General features: G+C 39.0%; 2 non-coding genes across 2 annotated transcripts; both read left to right on the forward strand.

Moving 5' to 3' along the window:
* Window positions 1–6360: 6360 nt before the first annotated feature.
* LOC126178494 (small nucleolar RNA U3) lies at window positions 6361–6568 on the forward strand. The gene has a single exon (XR_007536386.1). It is a non-coding gene; the product is annotated as a small nucleolar RNA U3 (small nucleolar RNA).
* A 2016-nt stretch (window positions 6569–8584) lies between these two features.
* Window positions 8585–8703, forward strand: LOC126178585 (U5 spliceosomal RNA). The gene has a single exon (XR_007536470.1). It is a non-coding gene; the product is annotated as a U5 spliceosomal RNA (small nuclear RNA).
* Window positions 8704–9164: the final 461 nt, after the last annotated feature.

A 9164-nucleotide genomic window follows, 5' to 3' on the forward strand; every position in this document is an offset into this window, starting at 1 on the left:
CAATAACAGTGTGCATCCCAGTAGAATAATACCTTGGCAGTAAATCGTTCATTTTGTCAGGTACTTCTCATATTGCAGCAAACTTGTCACATTCCCTGTGCTTGTGCTCCTTTCATGTCTCTCTTCTCATAAAATCTTACAATTTTAGTAAGCTGACAGAAATTAGTTCTACTCATAGTTGCAGTATAAAGAAACCTTCCTGAAGTGTTCGGCCACGAATCGGGAATACGTGACGTACTATCGCCCTCCTTCCCCATAATAATAAGTAACCCTATATATGCCATGAATTCAGATCTGTTTGCATTGAGTAAATTCTGTCTCGGTGTTTCTTCATTGGTATGATTTATTGTGATGTTAACAATTCCTGGGGAAAAAGTCTTCTCAATTGATTGACATATTGTTCCTACTTTATCTTAATTTCTTATGCTTTCTCACTCTTTCAATATGTTTTGTGCTACTTGTGGTATGAGGAGGTCTGAATAAAAAAACTTTTCCAGTGGTTGTAAAGTACTTCGCTCTGACCTCACCAGGTGTGTCATCATTTGCCACAGATGCCCAGAGTTTGTCTTCAGAATCTGTTAGTCCACTGTCACTGTCCACATCCTTGCGCACAACACATTCCTCTTCAGTTTCACCCACCTCTTCACCACTATCACCAGCTTCAATTTCAGAATCTGTAGACTCTTCTAAAATGTCTAATACTTCTCTCTCGGTAATAGAGCAGCGGTACCTTTTCAATCCCAGTTGTCTCTAACACTGGACAAAATGGCACTGAACAGGGAGGAACAAGAAACAATCAGAAACGAAAGAGAAATGAATCATTGTTGTTACCTACACAGAGAAATTCAGCGCCCAGGGGTGTATACTGCCGAAATGTTTTAATTGATGGAATAAGACATTCATTGTCAATTCACATCTACTATTAACAGGGTTGTCCCAAGTTCTAGAAATCAGGGAATTTCAAACATGTCAGGGTAATATCAGAGAAATCTGGAAAAAAAACAACCACTGAAAAAAAGTCATTTTTGTCTCAGTAGGTGAAATCATTTGTTTGCTGAGATGTCATGCATCATCGCTAACTGGGGCAGCTGAGTACATGCACCACTTCACTACTCCCTCATTCTTACTGCTTCTTCCCTTTCTACAGCTCCCCTCAGCCTGAGTCAGTGCTGCCACCAGTTTGTGCTGCTAGCCTAGCAGCTGCCGATGAGAGGCAGGGAGGTGTGAGGAGTCATTTGTTTGGATATGATTCTCAGAGAGACTGTTGACACAGCAGTTGGAAATGGAGGTCGTGTGTGTGTGAGGTGGTCTGAGTGATTGTGTTAATTTGTGTGTGCTCCCATTTTCTACCAAAGGCTGTGGCCAAAAATTTAGTTGTGTGAGTGTGATTGTCTTTCCTATGTGCCTTTCTGCAGCTCAGCAATCATCTTTAAAATGAGTTGCTACCTATCCTCATTAACTCATTAATATTGATTCTCAGAGTATTTGCACAAGTTATCTGTTGCGTGGATTGATCATCACAGTTTAGATTTGATTCAGTTTTCATTCCATAGACCCCAAAATGAGATCATTCTCATGGGTGTGGAACATGTCAGAAAGTATAACATAAAAAACCTAAAACATTTGAATATAATACTTACAACCCTCATCATTTGTCAGGAGATTGTCAAAATAGGTGAATTCATTACAGTAAACTGGAACTGCTACTATTTACAGAATTAATACAGTTATTGAAACATTGTTATATACTTTCAATAAATTTGTCATACACAAAATATCTAATCTTGCCTGTTGTGACCAAGTGCTGTCAAAACTGAAATCTTAACAGATATTTTTACTTAAGCTGGTCTAACAGGCCCTGTTAAGATATTCATCTATAGAGTAGAAGGAGTTGCCAATCAGAAAATCTTTCAAACTCTGTTTAAACTATGCTTTATCAGAAACAAAGTTTTTAATGGTTGCTGGCAGTTTATTGAAAACATGTGTTCCTTAATACTGGACATTTTTTTGGACCAAGGCAAGTGATTCTAGGTCTTCATGTAGATCGTTCTTCTGGTACTGATACTATGTATTGAGCTATTGGTTGGAAATATAGATATATTACTTGCAAGAAATTTCATTAAGGAAGAAATATACTGAGAAGCAATGCTTAGAATACAAAGTTCCCTGAACAGGTTTCTGCTTGATGTTCTCAAATTTACGCCACAAATGATTCTTGTTACAAGCTTTTCCATTGTGTGACAGAATAGAACAAAAGTAAGAAAAGTATGGAAGTTTCTGTTATATTTGTATTTCCTACATCTGACAACATTCTTACTGAAAATACAGACTTTTTTAGGTGCTTCAGCAATTCTTTGGTATGCTTTTCCTAACTGAATTTATTATCGAGTTGTAATCCCAGAAAATTAACGCTTTCAACTGTCAACATCTTCGACGTGCATGCCATACAGTCAGAGGCTTTTGACAGGTCACAGAAAATGCCAGTAGTCGCTAATTTATTATCTAATGAATTGAGTACATTTTCAGTGTAAGTGTAAACAGTTTTCTCTCTGTCAGAACCCTTAAGAAACCCAGACTGTGACTAGGGGCAATATATTATTTGCAGTCAGATGCTTAAAGGGATGCTTGAACACAACTTTTCCAAATATTTTTGAAAAAGCTAGAAAAAGTGAAATTAGTCAGTAGTTTGATGGTATCTCTTTATCCCCCTTCTTGTAGAGGGGCTTAACTTCAGCATATTTTAGCCAGTCTGGAAATGTTCCACTGATAAGAGATTGATCACACAAATATCAAACAATGGAAAATCCAGGATGGAATGTAACAATATTATGAAAGGAAAGTTGCTACTCACCATATATCGGAGATGCTGAGTTGCAAATAGGCACAAGAAGAAGACTGTCACAAATAAATAAAGCTTTCGGCCATTAAGCCCTTTGTCAACAATAGGCGCGCGCGCGCGCGCGCGCGCGCGCGCACACACACACACACACACACACACACACACACAGTTTCGGGCAACTGAAACCACACTGCTGGTGTGTTTGTGTGAGTGTGTGTGAATGTGAAAGTCATTTTCAGCCTGCCCCTGAACATCTTTAGTTTCTGCCCTCTGTACCCCAAAAAACTGCTGTTCTGTCACTTGTAACAACTGGTACTTTACCACTTGTGATAGTGCCCCCTTTAAGTTATTTGTTATTAGCCCAGACAGTTTTCCCTTCTCTTTCCGGTTGAGGTGAAGGCCATGCCTAGTATAGTCCCACCTACTGATGGAGTCAACAGGAGCCACAATGATATGAGACCCCTTAACTGATCCAAGCAGCCTTTCCACCTCTACATTAACTCTGCTAACAGAAGAGTTTAAATGAGGCTGTTCATGGTGCCTCATGACAGACACAAGCCAACACCAGTATGTCTCATTGCTGAAGCTGTCTTTACCAGGTCACTCTAAATTGAATAATTAGGGTTCCTGTCTATGTTGTTGCTTGCCCCACCCACTATTGCCACAGTGTCTTTCTTTGTGTGAAGTCTATGCAAAGTGAACCTACATCCTCTAGCACCTGACCCAGATTTGCACTAGGTTTAAAAAAACAACTTGTGACCTGGTAACCTGACCCTAGTTCATCCTGCAACAGTTGGCCATCACCACTACCATGTGAACTACCAAGCAACAAAAATTTCTTCTTCTTCTCCTTCACAAGTTATTCTGACTTCTTACTTTTCAAACACTTTTTTGAAAGTTTGTTGTGTCCTTTTTACTCCTGTGATTGCTTTTGGATCATCGGTTTCCAACTGTGACAACAGATCAAATCTATTTTCCACATTCATAATAATACTGCCTGAGGAAGTCCTATTCCTACTTCTATAACTTGTCACTTCCCACCTCTTTTTCCCCCTTCTCCCCCCTTCATCAGCATGGTGTCTATGATGTGTGAATAGCTGGTCACACGAGTAGACTTCCATTACAGGCCAAAACTGCAGGCCATTTCTGTGGGTATCTCCAACAGATCGGGTGTGCCGATCTGCAGCCTATCGTTTCCCACTAAAGTACAGGACCTGCCCATCGGATCTTGCCTCACAGATCTGCCTGCAGACTAGGTCTGTCTGTGTGTGGCATAAGGCGGTAGATTTTTGTGGTTTATCCATGGACCCAGGACTCCTCTGCAAACCAGAGACCATGGGCAATGGATTTTAGGAATTGTGACTGTCTCACTTCAAGTACATTGTGGCGTTTTATAGAGATTTTATTTGTTCTAGTACATTTTGGCACTTTGAAAGTAGTTTTTATATTAGAAAGTATGGGCGATAAGAAGAAGAAAATTGTGGCAGTCACAGGTAGTCTGTATGCTATGTACTCACATATTTTTTGAAAGATAAACCTAAAAATACCTGTAAAATAAGACATAATACAATGGGTAATACCAGACAATAACAAACATAGTAGAATCAACATTTTATTGGTGGTCACCTATAATGTTCATTCACACAACTCTTCCCTGCCTTATACACTTCTTTCAAGAGGCAAATTTTTTTCTGCGGTTGTTTCTGAAATCAGTGAGGGTATTTTAAATCCGAATTGCGACTCCAATGAAAAGCGTATTTGTGTCACCAAATGTGTTTTGTTTTATTGAAATAAAATAACATCAGTGATCTTAATGAAACACACATACCATCTGCCTTGCTTTCTCCATCTAAAAACAGTTCATTACAAAAAATGTGGATTTTAGTACTTACGATTTTTGCTCACACGTACAAATAAAGAAGTCCTTAAATTTTTTTGTCAATTTATGTCTTTACTTACCCTTGAGATCTCAAGATTTGTCAGGAAAAAATGATAAATCTTGTCTGGAAATCAGGGAATTTCACTTGGGGGAAACTCTTTCTGTAAGATTGGTTTATATTTCTGCAACTCTAGAGGGGAAGTTAACCCTAGCAGCCACATTGTAAGAATTCAAATGCCAGGTCTAGTGTAACATTGGTTATCAGTTAAAAATTAGCATGGAAGTACCTAACTGTTAAATTTCTGGTTTTAGTAAAAAAAAAGCCAAAAGATATTCTAATTTATTCATAAAAATACAAAGTTCCCTGCTGGAGCTGTGTAAACTGTAAGTACTGTAACAGACAACTTAGAAATAATGCTATTACCACTTGCATCAGTTGTAAGAAAATGCACGTTATGCATGTTAAATTGTAATGTATAATCTCAATCAGAAGCCCTTCTCCAAGGAAAATGATGATATTGTAAATGTATTTTAAATCTTGTTTGTAGCGTACTGTTTTGTCCCATATAATGTGTAGTATGTCTGTGTTTATGATTTGATGACATAAACAATTAACTTTAATAATATATTTACAGTAGGACTAACTATTCACCATAGACAAGAAACGCCATCACATTTACATGGAAACGCCTGTTCAGTTTGTAAACAGAGTAACTAAGCCTCACTAAACATATGCTAACTTGAAAAGCTGATTCAGATATACAAATTATTATTTGGCTCTTGTAAGAGAAATGTTCGTTAATTACAGTAATGAAATGAGCAGCTTACTCGTTGCTACTTCAAAATACATTCGTTTTGGTGAGCACAAGACGCAGTCATAACACCAAATTTAAGTGAAATACTGTTGGCTTCAGAACACACCTCAAGCATGTACATAGCCACTCGCACGTGGTGGAAATTTCTACAGCAATTATGCAGCAAGTTAGATATTGGCAGGATAATCAGGTTTGTCAGAAAACAAATCTCCGAGCAATGAAGCTTCGCTACAGCAAAATAAGGAATTGACGCCCAAGGCGAGTGTGATCAAACACGTTTACATAAATCGCAGATGTAATTCTAATGAATTTAACACTTTCGAGATGCGAATAATGAAAAAAATGTAAGTATAATGTCCAGCCATATGCTATTAATAACGGGTATTTGTAAAATATGCCCACGCACGAATATAACCCAGTAATCAGACTAATTTAGTTACGCTCTTGATGTAGAACTTTCGAAACATAACCTCCACACTGTAAACACGCAGATATGCCTAGTGTGAAGTGTGGACCTTGCCCTATTGACAAACGGGTGGTGTTTCGGAAGTCGCTCACTAACGAGCCATCTAACGTGACGCGCTGAACTACGGAGAACCCCGCTGCATTTGTGTCAGCATCCATGAGAACATTTTCTTCGTATGATACGGAATACAGCTTAAGGATGCTGTTAAAAAGCACGGATTGCGCATCTTCAGTTAAGGTAAAACGAGTTAATAGAGATGTTTTTGCGCCAAATTGACTCTTCAATGAGTAGCGTTGATTGTTCTCGAAAGTGATGTACTTCCGCGGTGTTCATAAGTATCAGAGAAGGGGCGTAGGTGGTCAAGATCATACTTCACAGGATCATTTCTGTAGTATGTCTTCAACTCTCTCTAGTTCAATACTGGAGTAGACGTAACCACGATGATGAGTGGTAGCGCCTTCCCTGAGCGTGAGGCATGCAGAATGGGATTCGTAGGATCTCATCTGCAATCGATGATCGTTCACCATGCCTTACGGGGCATGGGAAGGGAATGGCGCTTTCCGAGTGGTTTTATTTTATTAATAACGAAGCACAGTACTTAATATGTTATACTTCAAGTGATGATGGTCCGGTTTTGTGGGGATGTTACCTAAAGTAGGTGGTTGAAATCTTAAAAGTATACTCGTCTACTCAAGGCAACACGAAGGAGCTGCGCTATACCTTCTTCTTCGTTAAGGTGAAGGGTTAAACGATTTCAGGTGGGTTATCTGAATAACGACCGCAGGAAAAAATATCGAGTTAGGTTATCACTATCCTTCATTAATATGAATAGCCAAGGGAGTAAGTGTTCTGATTATCCGAATATTTCTTTATTGATTCGTGGGGATATCAACAAATAATTTTTAAGCGAGGTTTGTTAATAGTGTATAGCAAATAATCCCCGTCGACTTTGTGGTTGTACTTGTTCAAAGTAATGCCCAGTGGACAAACTTAGGTCTGCCATCACTTAAATGGCCGACCCCAAACAGAGATTTCTAAAACCAAGAACCCAAAATATAGACATACGCAGGATACCTAAGCATAATATAAAATGATAGGACGTGTGGTCGGGCTGTGGCCTCGATGAGGGGACCATCGTATTTGCCTGAAGTGATCTAGGAAATCTCAAAACAGGAAGCCGATGAATGTGCCTATGACGTTTTAGTTGATTGACGGTGATTTATTTATAACAGAACTCCTAAAGGCGACAGGTTTATTAAGGAAAAAAACTGATGGGTACTTCATATTCGTAAATTGTTAAATTTGGATGATATGCTTGTTTCGGCACACGTAATTTAGATACGATACCTGCAGGTCATATGACTGTTAAACTTCTCAGTTATTCATTACAGTGTATCTCGATCTTTTTCTACGTATAAAGCGCTGCTTGTTAATGCAACTAGGCTCACACTAAATAAGAATTTGCTTTGCATGCGTAGCAACAATAGCAAATACGGAAAAACCGACGAAATAAGGTTAAAGTGAACCCTGCACCCCTTTCTTCCTCCGTCCACTTGCTTTTTGTACAACGTATGAACATGATATGCGTCAAAACTCTCATCGGAGACTTACTCATTATCAAACATACATTTTCTGTACTTCATTGTTTTAGTTTTATGACAAAAAGTGTGTTACTGGCATGTAGCAGACTGTATTTAGGCCTAATTATGTCACGAATGTAAATATTAAATACGCTACACGTAAATCAGTTATCACAACCTTTATTTGCCGTTCACATTCGTTGGCTTCACCAAATCACAGCTAATTAACTTTCAACCAAACCTAGTAAGCCTCGGGCTACTCTGCAGATTAGTCTTAACTTCCAGTCGTTATTATGTAAACAAACAGCGATGTACGTGTGTAATGTACCAGTTCTATTCTCCTATACATAATTTTAAGAATCCCTATTCAGTTGCATTTGTCATCACAGTGTAACTGGTATCAACATCAGAGGCAGTTTAATGTGGTGTACCAGGCATCTGAAACAAATCCTAAAGTTTTCGACTCACTCACTAGTTTCAGATAGCATGCTTTAATGTAGTGGAATCATACTTTTTTTCCATATTCTTGTGAAGGAGATTGGAATACTAAAGGGGAAAAAAAAGTCTTTCGCTTTACAGTGTATTACTGGGACCCGCTTCTTGAAAAGCTGTTGGCTTGATGTGGGCATCATACAAAGAGAGCGAGAAGACGGACTGTTTCACCGCTCCCCGCGGAGCAGCAAACTGTAGTTGAGAGAGAGAGAGAGAGAGAGAGAGAGAGAGAGGTGCCATGTTTTGTGCTGCCATCTCTTGCCTCGCAGGGAAAGTAGGGAATAGGCAGCCAGCAACTCGCCGAGGCCAGAAGTGGTCCTTATTTATGAAACAGCTTTCGTTTGTGATCACACGTCTTAATATCACTATAAATTAGGATGTATTTTCCAAGACAATAACAATTAACTCTTGATTTTTGGTGAGATATGCCCGAAAATTGTATTTACTTGATGTGTTCTTGTTAAAAAAGGATGCGGTGGAAAGTCTTAAATATAGCAGAAGTGCCTGTGATAGTTACTCTTGTTTCCCTTCAAGACGAATAAATCTTTCGCCTTTTACTAAAGATTTCCGTGGAGGGGAACACTAAATGAGTCTATAACAAATTTTTTGTAGTGCTCGGCTTATGCTGAGCCACAAATATAATTCAAACTTATTGCTTCCGTAACTAGCCTATCAGTTTGAAAGTTTTGCAAGGCAATGACAGTATCTCATAACAGTTACATGATATTAATTGACAAGAAAACTCGTCACCACAGCCTCCTTAGACTTAGTGGTAGCATGGCCCAGTGGATAGCCTGTCAAAAACTGAACACAGATCAAGCATGAAAACAGGAAGAATGGGTACTGAACTGTGAGAAAAAAGAAACTGAATGCTCCAAGCTCAAGATGTGCAGCATCGAATGGATTTCAGTAGTCACGGCATCGTGGTTGTGTGCTCACGTTGTTGGAGTTAAAATCACCCATTTGCCACCCTTACGAGCTCCCGCCCGGTCATTGACATGGCTGTCCGCTGTATTCAATTTTGTGTCTGCGTCGTGGTGTAATGTCCATTTGCAACAGCGATGTTTAACGAAGGGGTCCCGAGACGTTCATA

This window comes from Schistocerca cancellata, chromosome 3 (assembly GCF_023864275.1).
Source record: "Schistocerca cancellata isolate TAMUIC-IGC-003103 chromosome 3, iqSchCanc2.1, whole genome shotgun sequence".
Classification (NCBI taxonomy): domain Eukaryota; kingdom Metazoa; phylum Arthropoda; class Insecta; order Orthoptera; family Acrididae; genus Schistocerca; species Schistocerca cancellata.